Source organism: Aedes aegypti, chromosome 2, assembly GCF_002204515.2.
Source record: "Aedes aegypti strain LVP_AGWG chromosome 2, AaegL5.0 Primary Assembly, whole genome shotgun sequence".
Classification (NCBI taxonomy): Eukaryota; Metazoa; Arthropoda; class Insecta; order Diptera; family Culicidae; genus Aedes; species Aedes aegypti.
This window is the reverse complement of record NC_035108.1, coordinates 195,696,336-195,710,341: the sequence shown is the minus strand read 5'-3', so window position 1 is coordinate 195,710,341 and position 14,006 is coordinate 195,696,336. Positions and strand designations below refer to the sequence as shown.

The following is a 14,006-nucleotide window of genomic DNA, read 5'->3' as shown; positions in this document are numbered from 1 at the left end:
CGGTTGGCTGACTAGGAAGCAACAAACTGTGTCGCTGCCGTCAACGGAAGTAGAGCTGGCGGCGCTGTGTACTGCTGCGTGCCATACAATGTGGATGGTGCGCGTACTGGAAGATCTGGACAGACCATTACATGGTGCTGTTCCGATATACGAGGACAATCAGTCTACTATCAGAATAGCTGAGGATTCGCGAGACTTTAAGACGGTGAAGCACGTGGATACCAAGTTCCATTTTCTTCGAGAGCTTGTGCAACAAGGTAAGGTGGAGATAAAGTTTTTGCGTTCAGCTGAGCAACAAGCGGATCTTATGACTAAGGGTTTACCGGCAGTCGTTTCCAAGGGCCTTCGCTCCTTGTTTAGATTGGAGACGTGCTGTGTTTGAGCAGGGGTGTTAAGATGGCAACCACTGCACTATAATTGCCCCCACTTTGTTCAACCCTACTGTTCTGAGTACGACTCTGGCCATTTGACAGTTTCCATTTCCGTTTTTGGTTTTGTCATTACATAAAGAAAAACACCGTGAAGTCAATACTCGTTTTTATTTGTTGTTAATCAAATTGTGATTGTTTTAATTAATTTTCTGCCTCTGGCTCATCCGAAAACCTCTACCGGCAAAAATAATTGCCGAGAAACCTCTCAGCGCACCACTACCACAGCATTATCATTGAGAGGAGTAGAAGTTCCATGGAATATTCCTAAAAAATGTAATAAAAATAGCTTTATCAGAGCTGACTTGCCTGAATGAATAATATAATAAATTATCTGAATAATTACATGTAGGCACTCTTCCTCTTTCCAAGAACGTTTTGAAACATTTAGAGCACATGTTAGTTTCTGCAGCTCTGTTTTTTTCGGTTTAGGCAGATTCACTTTGCCGTAATAAATTTTTCAGATTTGACTTAGTTGATTGTATTAGCAGATTCGCGAAGAATTAAGTCCTAAAATGTTTGATGAAATCTTGTTTTTATTTAATGACACGAAAGAGCATGTTACTGCAACTATTTTAGCAATTTTCCCGCTCAAATAACGACTACATCATATTTAAACTTTAAATAAAAATTGGGTCCATATATGAACCTTGACACTTTTGATCATGTTTGACGTTCGCTTAATCGACAAAAACACCACAGGGCTTTTAGTTTTAACACTGGGGTTGTTCCTATCTGACATTTCGGAAGGAACACGGAAAGCAAAATACACCCAAAATTTGAGTTTAAGCCAAGGAGCGTGACAAAATCTAAAAAAATGTTTTTTGGACTTGAACAAAAGAAAAACATTAAAAAATTGAGTAACCATGTGCTTTTGGCCTAAACTTAAGCGTTTGGCATTAAAATTGGGACAGGCCTTTAGGACCCTATTAAGGAACTCATTATATATGTATACAGATATCTGGCCTTTAAATGCTCTATCTTATAGGAAGGCTCTGGAAAACTGAATTATATTCTGAATTAAATGTACATTTAAGAAAATGCATGCTATCGAATTGAAAACTCGAAAACAATTATAATTTATTTTTCACATGAATGTCAGCGTCCGGATATCGGTGCATCACGGTATTTAGGGTAACCAATATATTTTGGACCCCTATATATTTTGGACCCCCTGGGCCATTTTCCTGCGAGTTTCCCAGTTTGAATCGAAAGACCAACTCAATAGGGTCCAACAGCCGTGTCCCAATTTTAGTGCCAAACGCTTAAGTTTAGTTCAAAAACACAAATTTATTCAATTTTTTAATGTTTTTCGTTTGTTTAAGTCCAAAAAACATTTTTTTTTTTTATGTTTTCTTAGAGCATTTTTAACGGGGGCGACTATTCCGGTGAGTAAAATGATCACCCACAGAGCTGTCATTTTAGTTTAGTCACTCATTCTCACACCGGTCGCTACTTCATTTAGTAACTCATTTCCGTACCGGTCGTTGCCTTTTGGGTCAACATATTGGGTTGTGAAAATAATGGTGATCATTACAGACTGGGAATTTTTGGAACTCTACTGGAATATCTATTATATTGTGGTGCGGAATCATAATAATTCAATCGGAAATACTTGTGAATCTGACTACAATCCTAGGGATTCCGACTGGAATCCTGGGATACTGGAGTCGGAATCCCAGGATTCCAGTCGGAATCCCAGGATTCCAGTCGGAATCCCTAGGATTGTAGTCAGATTCACAAGTATTTCCGATTGAATTATTATGATTCCGCACCACAATATAATAGATATTCCAGTAGAGTTCCAAAAATTCCCAGTCTGTAATGATCACCATTATTTTCACAACCCAATATGTTGACCCAAAAGGCAACGACCGGTACGGAAATGAGTTACAGTCGAATTTTGTTCGTTGCACTACGTTTAATTGCACTTCGTTTTAATCGGGCTCCCGTTAAGTGGGCTATAGCCCACCTAAAACGAAGACAAGCGTCACATTCTGACATAAACCGCAATTTGTCAATGTTGGTAGCCCTGAATTTCTATTGTAATCGGTGTTTTGACAGCTCAAATCTTAGCCCGATTAGTGAAAGTCTTTCACTAATCGGGCCACGGGTTTAGTGCAACGAACGAAAGTTGACTGTACTAAATGAAGTAGCGACCGGTGTGAGAATGAGTGACTAAACTAAAATGACAGCTCTGTGGGTGATCATTTTACTCACCGGAATAGTCGCCCCCGTTAAAAATGCTCTAAGAAAACATAAAAAAAATGTTTTTTGGACTTAAACAAACGAAAAACATTAAAAAATTGAGTAAATTTGTGTTTTTGAACTAAACTTAAGCGTTTGGCACTAAAATTGGGACACGGCTGTTGGACCCTATTGAGTTGGTCTTTCGATTCAAACTGGGAAACTCGCAGGAAAATGGCCCAGGGGTCCAAAATATATAGGGGTCCAAAATATATTGGTTACCCTAAATACCGTGATGCACCGATATCCGGACGCTGACATTCATGTGAAAAATAAATTATAATTGTTTTCGAGTTTTCAATTCGATAGCATGCATTTTCTTAAATGTGCATTCAATTCAGAGTATAATTCAGTTTTCCAGAGCCTTCCTATAAGATAGAGCATTTAAAGGCCAGATATCTGTATACATATATAATGAGTTCCTTAATAGGGTCCTAAAGGCCTGTCCCAATTTTTATATCCTGTAAATAAAGAATAAAATAATATGTTAATAAGTCCACAGTTCGGGAAGTCTCTCTTCTGCACTAACTGTAGCCAGTACTTATAGCTCAGAAATACCGTAGGTACGAACAGATAAAAGGTACCAAGTCAAAAGGTAAAATAATTAACATCACTTAAGATATGACAGTCCTTTCCCCTTTAGAAACTTTCTAATAATTAAAAGCCATTTACAAGTTGCAACAACTCATACAACGAACAATCGAAAATATATCCAAAGAATTCCACGATCTTATCTTAAATACGCAAATTTGCTGATTCCATGACTATAACAAAACATTCAAATCATTGGATTTTACTGCTCAACATTACATTTGACAAATTCATCAACACTTAAGAACAATTTCGTTAATCTCAATACAGCAATCGCTTCACAAAAGAACAACTATGTTCACAATAAACGACAATTTCGTCAGCTCTGAAGAACAATTTGGTTCAACTCAAATTGGCAATTTAACCACACTTTCAAAAATAGATACAATTGGCAATTCGCCACCCCAAAGAAAATCGATTATCTTCAACACACGTTTCCATGATCCTCGTCGCCACTTTTATATCCTGTAAATAAAGAATAAAATAATATGTTAATAAGTCCACAGTTCGGGAAGTCTCTCTTCTGCACTAACTGTAGCCAGTACTTATAGCTCAGAAATACCGTAGGTACGAACAGATAAAAGGTACCAAGTCAAAAGGTAAAATAATTAACATCACTTAAGATAGGTAGACATGACACCAATTTTAATGCCAAACGCTTAAGTTTAGGCCAAAAGCACATGGTTACTCAATTTTTTAATGTTTTTCTTTTGTTCAAGTCCAAAAAACATTTTTTTAGATTTTGTCACGCTCCTTGACTTAAACTCAAATTTTGGGTGTATTTTGCTTTCCGTGTCCCTTCCGAAATGTCAGATAGGAACAACCCCAGTGTTAAAACTAAAAGCCCTGTGGTGTTTTTATCGATTAAGCGAACTGTTACCTATGTGATAGGTCACAATCGTGCATTTGCTTATTTTGTATTTTTCTTTTTTCGTTTTGTTATATTTTTTCCCTTTTTTTGTAAATAATTATGATTTAACTCTAGTTTAAATATAAATAACCTAATTTGTAAATAATATTCCTATAATCCTTATCCTAAGATACCAGTTACCCTTAATATTAAAAAAATGAATTATATAAAAAATGAATTTGTAAATAGAAACAATTTAAATTTGAATTTCATACCCATCCTACTATACCCCTGGTATCCCACCATCAAAATCCTTCCCAAACCATATATGCACTGATGCATGGCGCCCGGTACCAACTGTGCGAAAACAAATCCCTCCCGGGAAATGTTCTAAGATTTGGTTTTGCTGCATCATCAAGTCCTATAAAAAGGATATGCAGGCCCAGGAAAGGATCTTTTTCGGTAACAAAGTTTAACAGTTTAAATCGTCCGATATTTTAGATTTCTAAAAATCCTCAGGTACAAAGTTAAAAGTTAATCGCGAGTGGAAGACACCTGTACCCCACCGCAGATCAAATAGGAAGTGATAAGTGCCAAGTGTCCCACTAGAAACTCAAGGGAACCTGAGAGGACCGAACAGGACGGGTCTCGAAGACATTCCGGAGACGCAAAGCCTCGCTGGCATCTCGACATCCATCGACCGCCGGCAAGGAAGCCAAGTCACTAGCCATTTATTGGACCGAAACTCCCATCAGCAACGACAAATCGCAGGTGAAGTTGTAGTGCATTCCTTTCATACCTTCTTAAATCCTTACCCTTTAAAATAAATCATGTGTAAATTAGAATTTTATTAGTGGTTCAGCATTATTATTTGGGACGCATTCCCCTTTTTCTCTCTCTTTCGTGGTGGTTAAATTTAAGTCGCGAAGCAAGTGTGGGTTGTGAGTCTGCCCCTAAACGATTCTCCCGGATAGACCCTGAGCGGGCTAAAGTGTAAATAGTTCTCAAAGATTTGCTTGATTAATTAGTTTTTTTTTTAATTTTAAATTGAAGTTTTTTGAAGTTTTTTCTTAGTGTTAATTTTTTTAGTTTTCAAGTTTTCTTTTCATCTTTTTCTTATCTTCTTATTATTAAAATTTAAATACCAAAATGAATTTCTGAGTTAGTAAAGACTAGAGTAACAATTGGCGCCCAACGTAAATTAGTGTGTGAACAACAAAGTTTCTACTTTAACTCTAAATTAGAACCTTTTTTGAATTGTGCTCCGGGAGAATCCGAAATCGAAAAATTTCAATTTCGTTCCAATTCCTTTCAAATTAAAATTACTAAATTGTGCTTTCAAATTGCAAAATCTATTGTGTTAGAACAAAACCATTTCGGATGATGATAAAAGCTTTTTTTTTCTTTGTTCATTGAACAATTAAGTGTCATTCTATAGCTCATTGTTTCAGTCCTGAATAGAATTATTTTCATTTAAATAACGTGTGAATTGATTTTGTGTTGAATAGAATTTCTTTTGTGAATTAATTGTGTAGTGAATTGAATTTCTTTTGTGAATTGAAAACCTTTTGTGAATTATTTCTTTTGTGAATTACTTTTTCCACATTTGGTGATTTTTTTTTATTATTTTGCGAATTGATCTTATGACAATGGCTACGTTTTCTACCTTCATGTATGACTATACGCAGTTATGTGCGAGACAACCGAATATGAGTGCGGATGAGAAAACTGTTTTGGAGTCTTTGTTATTTCGAGTCAAAGAACTTGAAAGTAAACTGGCTGAAAATAGCGAAGAAGAATCAAAAGTGCAAATCTCAGTTGCCGACGGCAGTGTGTCGAGCAATTCCACATCTAGTTCTATTGAACCTGAACTGGCAATCGACATGCAACAAGCCTACATGAATCCACCGACGGCGATTGATTCTAATTCTCCGAACGAAATAAATCACTCAAATGCATTCCAGAATTTACCAGACATTTCATCACAGTTAAAGTGCGTCAATTTACGATCACCGTTAATGACTTTCTGGCCAAATCCACAGTGTTGTTCAAAATTATGGAGCAGTGGTTATCTGTTCAATAATAAATATCAGTCATCTCACCCATTTCCCAATCAGCAATCAACACATTCCTATTATTCCCGATCAACCAAACCGCATTCATGCTACTTAAAGTTTCAACTTTTGAAACCAACTAATCCTGAAAGCCATGCGAAAATACCATCGGCATACGAATACCGTTTCGATTCGTACCACCCCCCACCTGAAGACAGATGCTTCAATTGTGGCAATCTTGGCCACCCGGTAGGAAACGGCGAGCGCTCAACCTTCATTTTATGCGCAGATTGTGGCTCTTCTAATCGCACTACATCAATCCGAAATTAGTGCGTAAATTCCCATTATCTCTTACCATAAGAGCAAACCAATACCTATACAAACATACCATCATTAATCTAGCCATGAATCATTTTTGGCTACTCAATTTTGTGTCCAGTATAACTTAATCATACGCTTAATTTTCAAAACATGTATGAACGGTAACCCGATAAATGTTTTAGGCATTTCTCTGCACGAATAAAATAACTCAACGGATTTTCTTTTTCATTCAATTTTATTTTCTTCACTCTTTGGCTGTAAAAATAAATCAACAATCCACCTAAAATAAAAGAAACATATGTAAACAAACTTATTTATGTGCGCAATCAATGCGTATGATTAATATTCACCTGCAAATCGTGATAAAAACCGTGAAAACAGTGAATTATCTTCCAGATTCACGGTGATCCAACTCCTGTTTCGTGAGAGATGTAAACATGCTTTGACATTTCACACCCACACAAGAGTCTTCTTTATTAGTCGACATACACAGGGCTGAGTAAAAGGCTTTTTTCAACCTGGTATGGTCGACATTAGTTGTAATCATTAAAAGCCTCTCATGTTGCTTGCAATTTTTTCTCGCATGCGAGAGAGTAAAGAAGCAGCATTGAGATCGGTTCATTAAATTTAAGTTTCGCAGAAAGATCACCAGTTCTCTTAGAAAAAGAGACGCTAGAGTGATCAAAGAAACAACCATAAATCAAGGGCGCCCTACAATCATGTGTTTAGTAGTAATTAAGTAGGATGAGTGTAATTTTTGAATGAGAAAGTGTGAATGAATGGGATGACTGAAAATTATAAAGGAGAATGAGTGGAAATGAAATGATTGAGTAGCTTGATGAATGTTTGTTAAATGAGAGGTTTGAATGTGAGTATATGAAAATCAAATCTGGTCCAAGTGAAATCTTGTGACGTCATTAAAAAAAAAGAGAAGTAATTATTGTTTTTCTCTCTAATTAAGCAAATTAGTTCTAAGTTATTTAGTCAACGAATGTTGACAGAGAAATAATTTATTTAGGCCTTGTATTCAGTGGGTTCTGTGAGTGGCAAAATGCGAGCTTTTCTGACGAAATATGGTTTTGTAATTTCAAGTACAATTGCAGTTTGCAGATCACAATTTAATAATTCTAATTATTCCTCGGGACAAATCACCTGTCCAGATCATGGCGACATAGAAGTACGTATTCAATTAGATAGTGAGCCTTACTATTTCAAATTCACGTAATTAAGAGCAACAGCACTTGACGCTCAGGAACAATCATTGCTCTCAATTAAATTGAATTTGAAATAGCAGAGAACTACTAATTGAATAGGTCTTCATAGTTGACCAAATCTCGACACGCAGATCCCTCTACCAAATGGAAATACTTTGGAAGCTCCGGCTCTTTTCCTTCGAGCGACCGGAAAGGATTGCTATATTTCTATTCATAGCAGGCTCACTCTTCCAAATTCAAGTGATTTGAAGGAACAGCACTTGCCGCATAGGAACAATCATTGCTCCAAATCAACCTGAAGAAGAGAACTATGTATAGAATAAACGGCAGTTCTATCCACATGGTAGCTCGAAGAAAAGATTCGGATATTGAAAGTCTTGACAAAGACGAATTCCGCGACAACCAGGCTCACTCTTCTAATTTTATATGATTCCTCGGAACAGCACTTGCCGTCCAGGATCAATCATTGCGAAGAATCAACTAAAATTGGCAGAACAGAGAGTTGTGTAGCGAAACTTATAGTTGGACGCCTGGGAATCCTATAGTCAGAGGCAGAGAACAAAAACCGGATTCATGCAGAAGCAGGCTCATTCTTCCAAATTTAGGTGGTTTCGAGCAACAGCACTTGCCGCATAGGATCGATCATTGCTCCAAATCAATAAAATCTGGAAGAAGAGAGAACTTTTGCTTGAACTTTTTTACGTAATCTGATCACTCGATTGTAGAGGACCCCATAATAAAAAAAAACTTTGTTTTTTTTTACACTCGATCCGGGATAATTGTTACCTATGTGATAGGTCACAATCGTGCATTTGCTTATTTTGTATTTTTCTTTTTTCGTTTTGTTATATTTTTTCCCTTTTTTTGTAAATAATTATGATTTAACTCTAGTTTAAATATAAATAACCTAATTTGTAAATAATATTCCTATAATCCTTATCCTAAGATACCAGTTACCCTTAATATTAAAAAAATGAATTATATAAAAAATGAATTTGTAAATAGAAACAATTTAAATTTGAATTTCATACCCATCCTACTATACCCCTGGTATCCCACCATCAAAATCCTTCCCAAACCATATATGCACTGATGCATGGCGCCCGGTACCAACTGTGCGAAAACAAATCCCTCCCGGGAAATGTTCTAAGATTTGGTTTTGCTGCATCATCAAGTCCTATAAAAAGGATATGCAGGCCCAGGAAAGGATCTTTTTCGGTAACAAAGTTTAACAGTTTAAATCGTCCGATATTTTAGATTTCTAAAAATCCTCAGGTACAAAGTTAAAAGTTAATCGCGAGTGGAAGACACCTGTACCCCACCGCAGATCAAATAGGAAGTGATAAGTGCCAAGTGTCCCACTAGAAACTCAAGGGAACCTGAGAGGACCGAACAGGACGGGTCTCGAAGACATTCCGGAGACGCAAAGCCTCGCTGGCATCTCGACATCCATCGACCGCCGGCAAGGAAGCCAAGTCACTAGCCATTTATTGGACCGAAACTCCCATCAGCAACGACAAATCGCAGGTGAAGTTGTAGTGCATTCCTTTCATACCTTCTTAAATCCTTACCCTTTAAAATAAATCATGTGTAAATTAGAATTTTATTAGTGGTTCAGCATTATTATTTGGGACGCATTCCCCTTTTTCTCTCTCTTTCGTGGTGGTTAAATTTAAGTCGCGAAGCAAGTGTGGGTTGTGAGTCTGCCCCTAAACGATTCTCCCGGATAGACCCTGAGCGGGCTAAAGTGTAAATAGTTCTCAAAGATTTGCTTGATTAATTAGTTTTTTTTTTTAATTTTAAATTGAAGTTTTTTGAAGTTTTTTCTTAGTGTTAATTTCTTTAGTTTTCTAGTGTAGTTCCTTTTTTCTTATTATTTTTCTTGAATTAAATGAATTAGAACAATTAGTATCCAAATAGTAACAGAACGTCAAACATGATCAAAAGTGTCAAGGTTCATATATGGACCCAATTTTTATTTAAAGTTTAAATATGATGTAGTCGTTATTTGAGCGGGAAAAATTGCTAAAATAGTTGCAGTAACATGCTCTTTCGTGTCAATAAATAAAAACAAGATTTCATCAAACATTTTAGGACTTAATTCTTCGCGAATCTGCTAATACAATCAACTAAGTCAAATCTGAAAAAAATATTACGGCAAAGTGAATCTGCACGCAGAAGAATTTCTGTATGTTAAGATAACAATCCGGTCAATTAGTTTTACTTACGCACAAATAGTTGTTTCGAAATAAAATTAACTTATGCCAACACTAAATTAACGTCAAATCAAATACACACACTTCTTTGATTGAGCTATCCACTTGTACTTATAACAATTATAATTTTGATAATTATCACTATTCGGAAACATTCACCTCCCTAGACTTCAAGTCATGCTCACAAATCTACTTACTACTAACTTGCAAGGAATAGTGTAGGTGCTAAGATGACCACCTCTCACGCAGGAGACCACATATCAAGTTTGTCGACTCGCCCTTTGTTTTCATTTTTGCAATGTTTTTTTAGATCGATAAAGCAGCACCGAATCTTTTCAGATATGTTGATAAAGCAGAACAAAATGCTGAGTAAACATTGCAAAATATTGTAAACTCAATAAAATTCACTTTGAGTCAACTAAAATATAGTTAAATTTTGACGTTTGACGTTTGTAAATTCAATCAAAAATATAGTTATCAACAACTATATGGTATAGTTATGCTTAACAATATACTGTCAATTCAACTATATTTTTAGTTATCTCCAAATTAACCTTAAAATATAGTTAAATTGACCGGAAAAATGATTACGAACACTATATTTTGTTCTCCGTGTGCCTAAACCGAAAAAAACAGAGCTGCAGAAACTAACATGTGCTCTAAATGTTTCAAAACGTTCTTGGAAAGAGGAAGAGTGCCTACATGTAATTATTCAGATAATTTATTATATTATTCATTCAGGCAAGTCAGCTCTGATACAGCTATTTTTATTACATTTTTTAGGAATATTCCATGGAACTTCTACTCCTCTCAATGATAATGCTGTGGTAGTGGTGCGCTGAGAGGTTTCTCGGCAATTATTTTTGCCGGTAGAGGTTTTCGGATGAGCCAGAGGCAGAAAACTAATTAAAACAATCACAATTTGATTAACAACAAATAAAAACGTGTATTGACTTCACGGTGTTTTTCTTTATGTAATGACAAAACCAAAAACGGAAATGGAAACTGTCAAATGGCCAGAGTCGTACTCAGAACAGTAGGGTTGAACAAAGTGGGGGCAATTATAGTGCAGTGGTTGCCATCTTAACACCCCTGCTCAAACACAGCACGTCTCCAATCTAAACAAGGAGCGAAGGCCCTTGGAAACGACTGCCGGTAAACCCTTAGTCATAAGGTCCGCTTGTTGCTCAGCTGAACGCAAAAACTTTATCTCCACCTTACCTTGTTGCACAAGCTCTCGAAGAAAATGGAACTTGGTATCCACGTGCTTCAGCGTCTTAAAGTCTCGCGAATCCTCAGCTATTCTGATAGTAGACTGATTGCCTCGTATATCGGAACAGCACCATGTAATGGTCTGTCCAGATCTTCCAGTACGCGCACCTTCCACATTGTATGGCACGCAGCAGTACACAGCGCCGCCAGCTCTACTTCCGTTGACGGCAGCGACACAGTTTGTTGCTTCCTAGTCAGCCAACTGACAGTGCACCCATACAACTTCTCCACGTAGCCAGAAACCGAACGACGATCAGTCGGATCGTTCGCCCAATCCGCATCACAGAACGGTTCATTCTCCTTCAACTTATACACCAGACTCACGTCCAATGTCCCCTTGATGTAGCGGGTAATCCGTTACAGATGAATCCATTGCTCTTCATTGGGGCACGACTGGAATTGACTGTTAAAAATCACAGCCGCAGCTACATCCGGTCTCGTGATAATCGACGCATATGTCAAACACCCAAACGACTCACGATAAGGTTTGGATGTTCTTTGCTTCTCATCTCCCTTCTGCAGTTTCAGTTGATTTTCTAACGGCGTCGAAATTGGCTTGCAATCCATCATTCCGAAACGTCTCAGTAGTCCATGAAAGTAGTCATGCTGGTAGTGTCAAAACACCTGCGCTCCTGTCGCGATCGATACGCATTCCGAGGAATTGTTTGATCTCGCCTTTGACGGTCATCTCGAACTCCTCAGCTAATTTCTGCTTCACCGCTTCTAACAACTGCGAGGACGAACAGGCCAGCAAAATAGCGTCAACATAGATCACCAGAATAATTTTCTCCTTTCCAGCTCCTTGCGTGTAAAGGCACATATCGTTGGCACTTCGGACGAATCCCAGCTTGCTGATGAAAAGGTGGAATCTATCATTCCACGCCTGTAACGCCTGCTTCAAGCCGTAAATTGACCGGTTCAGCTTGCAGACCAATCCATTCCCCTGCTGAATCTCCTCCGACTGGGTCATATAGATCTCCTCAGCTAATTCACCGTTCAAAATGCGGTCTTCACGTCCATGGTATGAACGAACATCTTGCTCTCGTTGGCCAACGCTAGCACCGCCCGTAGCGTATCCAGCTTCGCCACTGGAGAGTACGTATCGGTGTAATAAAAACCTTGTTTCTGGGCGAATCCTCTCGCAACATGCCGCGCCTTGAATCGATTTTCCTTCTCCGCACCCCCGCGCTTCACCTTGAAGACCCACTTACAGGTGTTTGCTTTTTGCCCAGGAGGAAGTTTAACCAGCGTCCAAGTATTATTTCGCGCCATGGAACTTATCTAATCGTTCATCGCGGTCTTCCATTTCTACCAGTCATCGCGTTTCTTCAACTCGGCAACCGAGTCCGGAATATCCTCAATAAAATTCATGGCATTGAGAGCGAAACTGGCATACTCCACATCAAAATCCTTATGCCATGCGGGTGCTGACCGTATACGCTGCGGTCTTCCATCTCCGGATTGTGTACCCGTTGGAACCTGAACATCAGTTTCTTCCTCGATGAAACTATTGAATTCGTCATCCGACACATCTTCTCCGGCAGAATCTTCCTCACAGCTTTCCTCTTCTCCCGGCTGCCTGATGCTCGATGGCACTTCCAACAACTGCTCGCTGTACTCAGGTGTGTGTTGTCCTCGCTTCTAAATCTCGATCTCCACAAAATCGACATCTCTTGCTGTAACAATCGTCCTCTTTACAGGGTCCCACACGCGATACCCATTGAAGGTTCCCTTCCACGCTTTAGCGTCAAGCTTCTGTCGCAGCTCCTTCGGAACATGGACAAACACATCGCAGCCGAAAACACAAATATTCGACACATCCGGCTTTTTCGATTCCCACAGCTCGTAAGGATTTTGCTTCGTCTCGAGCGCCGCAGTTGGACTCCTATTCACCAAATAGGCCGCCGTCAGTACAGCTTATCTCCAGAATTTGCGATCAACAGCAGAATCATCAAACATCGCCCTTGCCTTTTCAACAAGCATACGGTTCATACGCTCACTCAGCCCGTTTTGCCCGTTTTGCTCTGGCGTATATGGATCCGTCCACTCAATTTGGATTCCCTTGCGTTTGCAAAACTTCTTGAAGCGCTTTCCACGATATTCACCGTCGTTATCGCACTTCTATCGATAAATCGGTCGCTCAAACTTTGCGGTAACGAACGCCTCCTTCCGATTCCGACTGGAATCCTGGGATTCCGACTGGAATCCTTGGATTCCGACTGGAATCCTTGGATTCCGACTGGAATCCTTGGGATTCCGACGGGAATCCTTGGGATTCCGACGGGAATCCTTGGGATTCCGACGGGAATCCTTGGGATTCCGACGGGAATCCTTGGGATTCCGACGGGAATCCTTGGGATTCCGACGGGAATCCTTGGGATTCCGACGGGAATCCTTGGGATTCCGACGGGAATCCTTGGGATTCCGACGGGAATCCTTGGGATTCCGACGGGAATCCTTGGGATTCCGACGGGAATCCTTGGGATTCCGACGGGAATCCTTGGGATTCCAACGGGAATCCAAGAAAAGGATCAAAAAAATCCTATGGATTCACGTTGGAATCCCAAGAATTCCGAAAGACAAATTCTTTCGAGAAATCGAATATTTCAAAAATTTCTCCCGTATTTCCAATAATTAAATCAGATTCCTAGTATTCTTATCAATATCTTGAAATTTTACTAGAATTCCCAAAATTTCATAATTTCCACTTTATGCGCATCATATTTTCAAACTTCCCACCAGAATCTCAGAACTCCCACTGTATGCTTAAATCAAAATCGAATAGTAGCGCTACTATCGCGCAACTAAATTTG

The 14,006-nt window shown here is 38.7% G+C and overlaps 2 long non-coding RNA genes across 2 annotated transcripts; both read left to right on the top strand.

Annotated features, from left to right (window-relative positions):
* The first annotated feature begins 4,144 nt into the window (after positions 1–4,144).
* On the top strand, positions 4,145–4,961 carry LOC110676288. Its single transcript, XR_002500240.1, has 2 exons — positions 4,145–4,578; positions 4,636–4,961. It is a non-coding gene; the product is annotated as an uncharacterized LOC110676288 (long non-coding RNA).
* Positions 4,962–8,563: 3,602 nt separating this feature from the next.
* LOC110676289 lies at positions 8,564–9,306 on the top strand. The gene is made up of 2 exons (XR_002500241.1): positions 8,564–8,923; positions 8,981–9,306. It is a non-coding gene; the product is annotated as an uncharacterized LOC110676289 (long non-coding RNA).
* Positions 9,307–14,006: the final 4,700 nt, after the last annotated feature.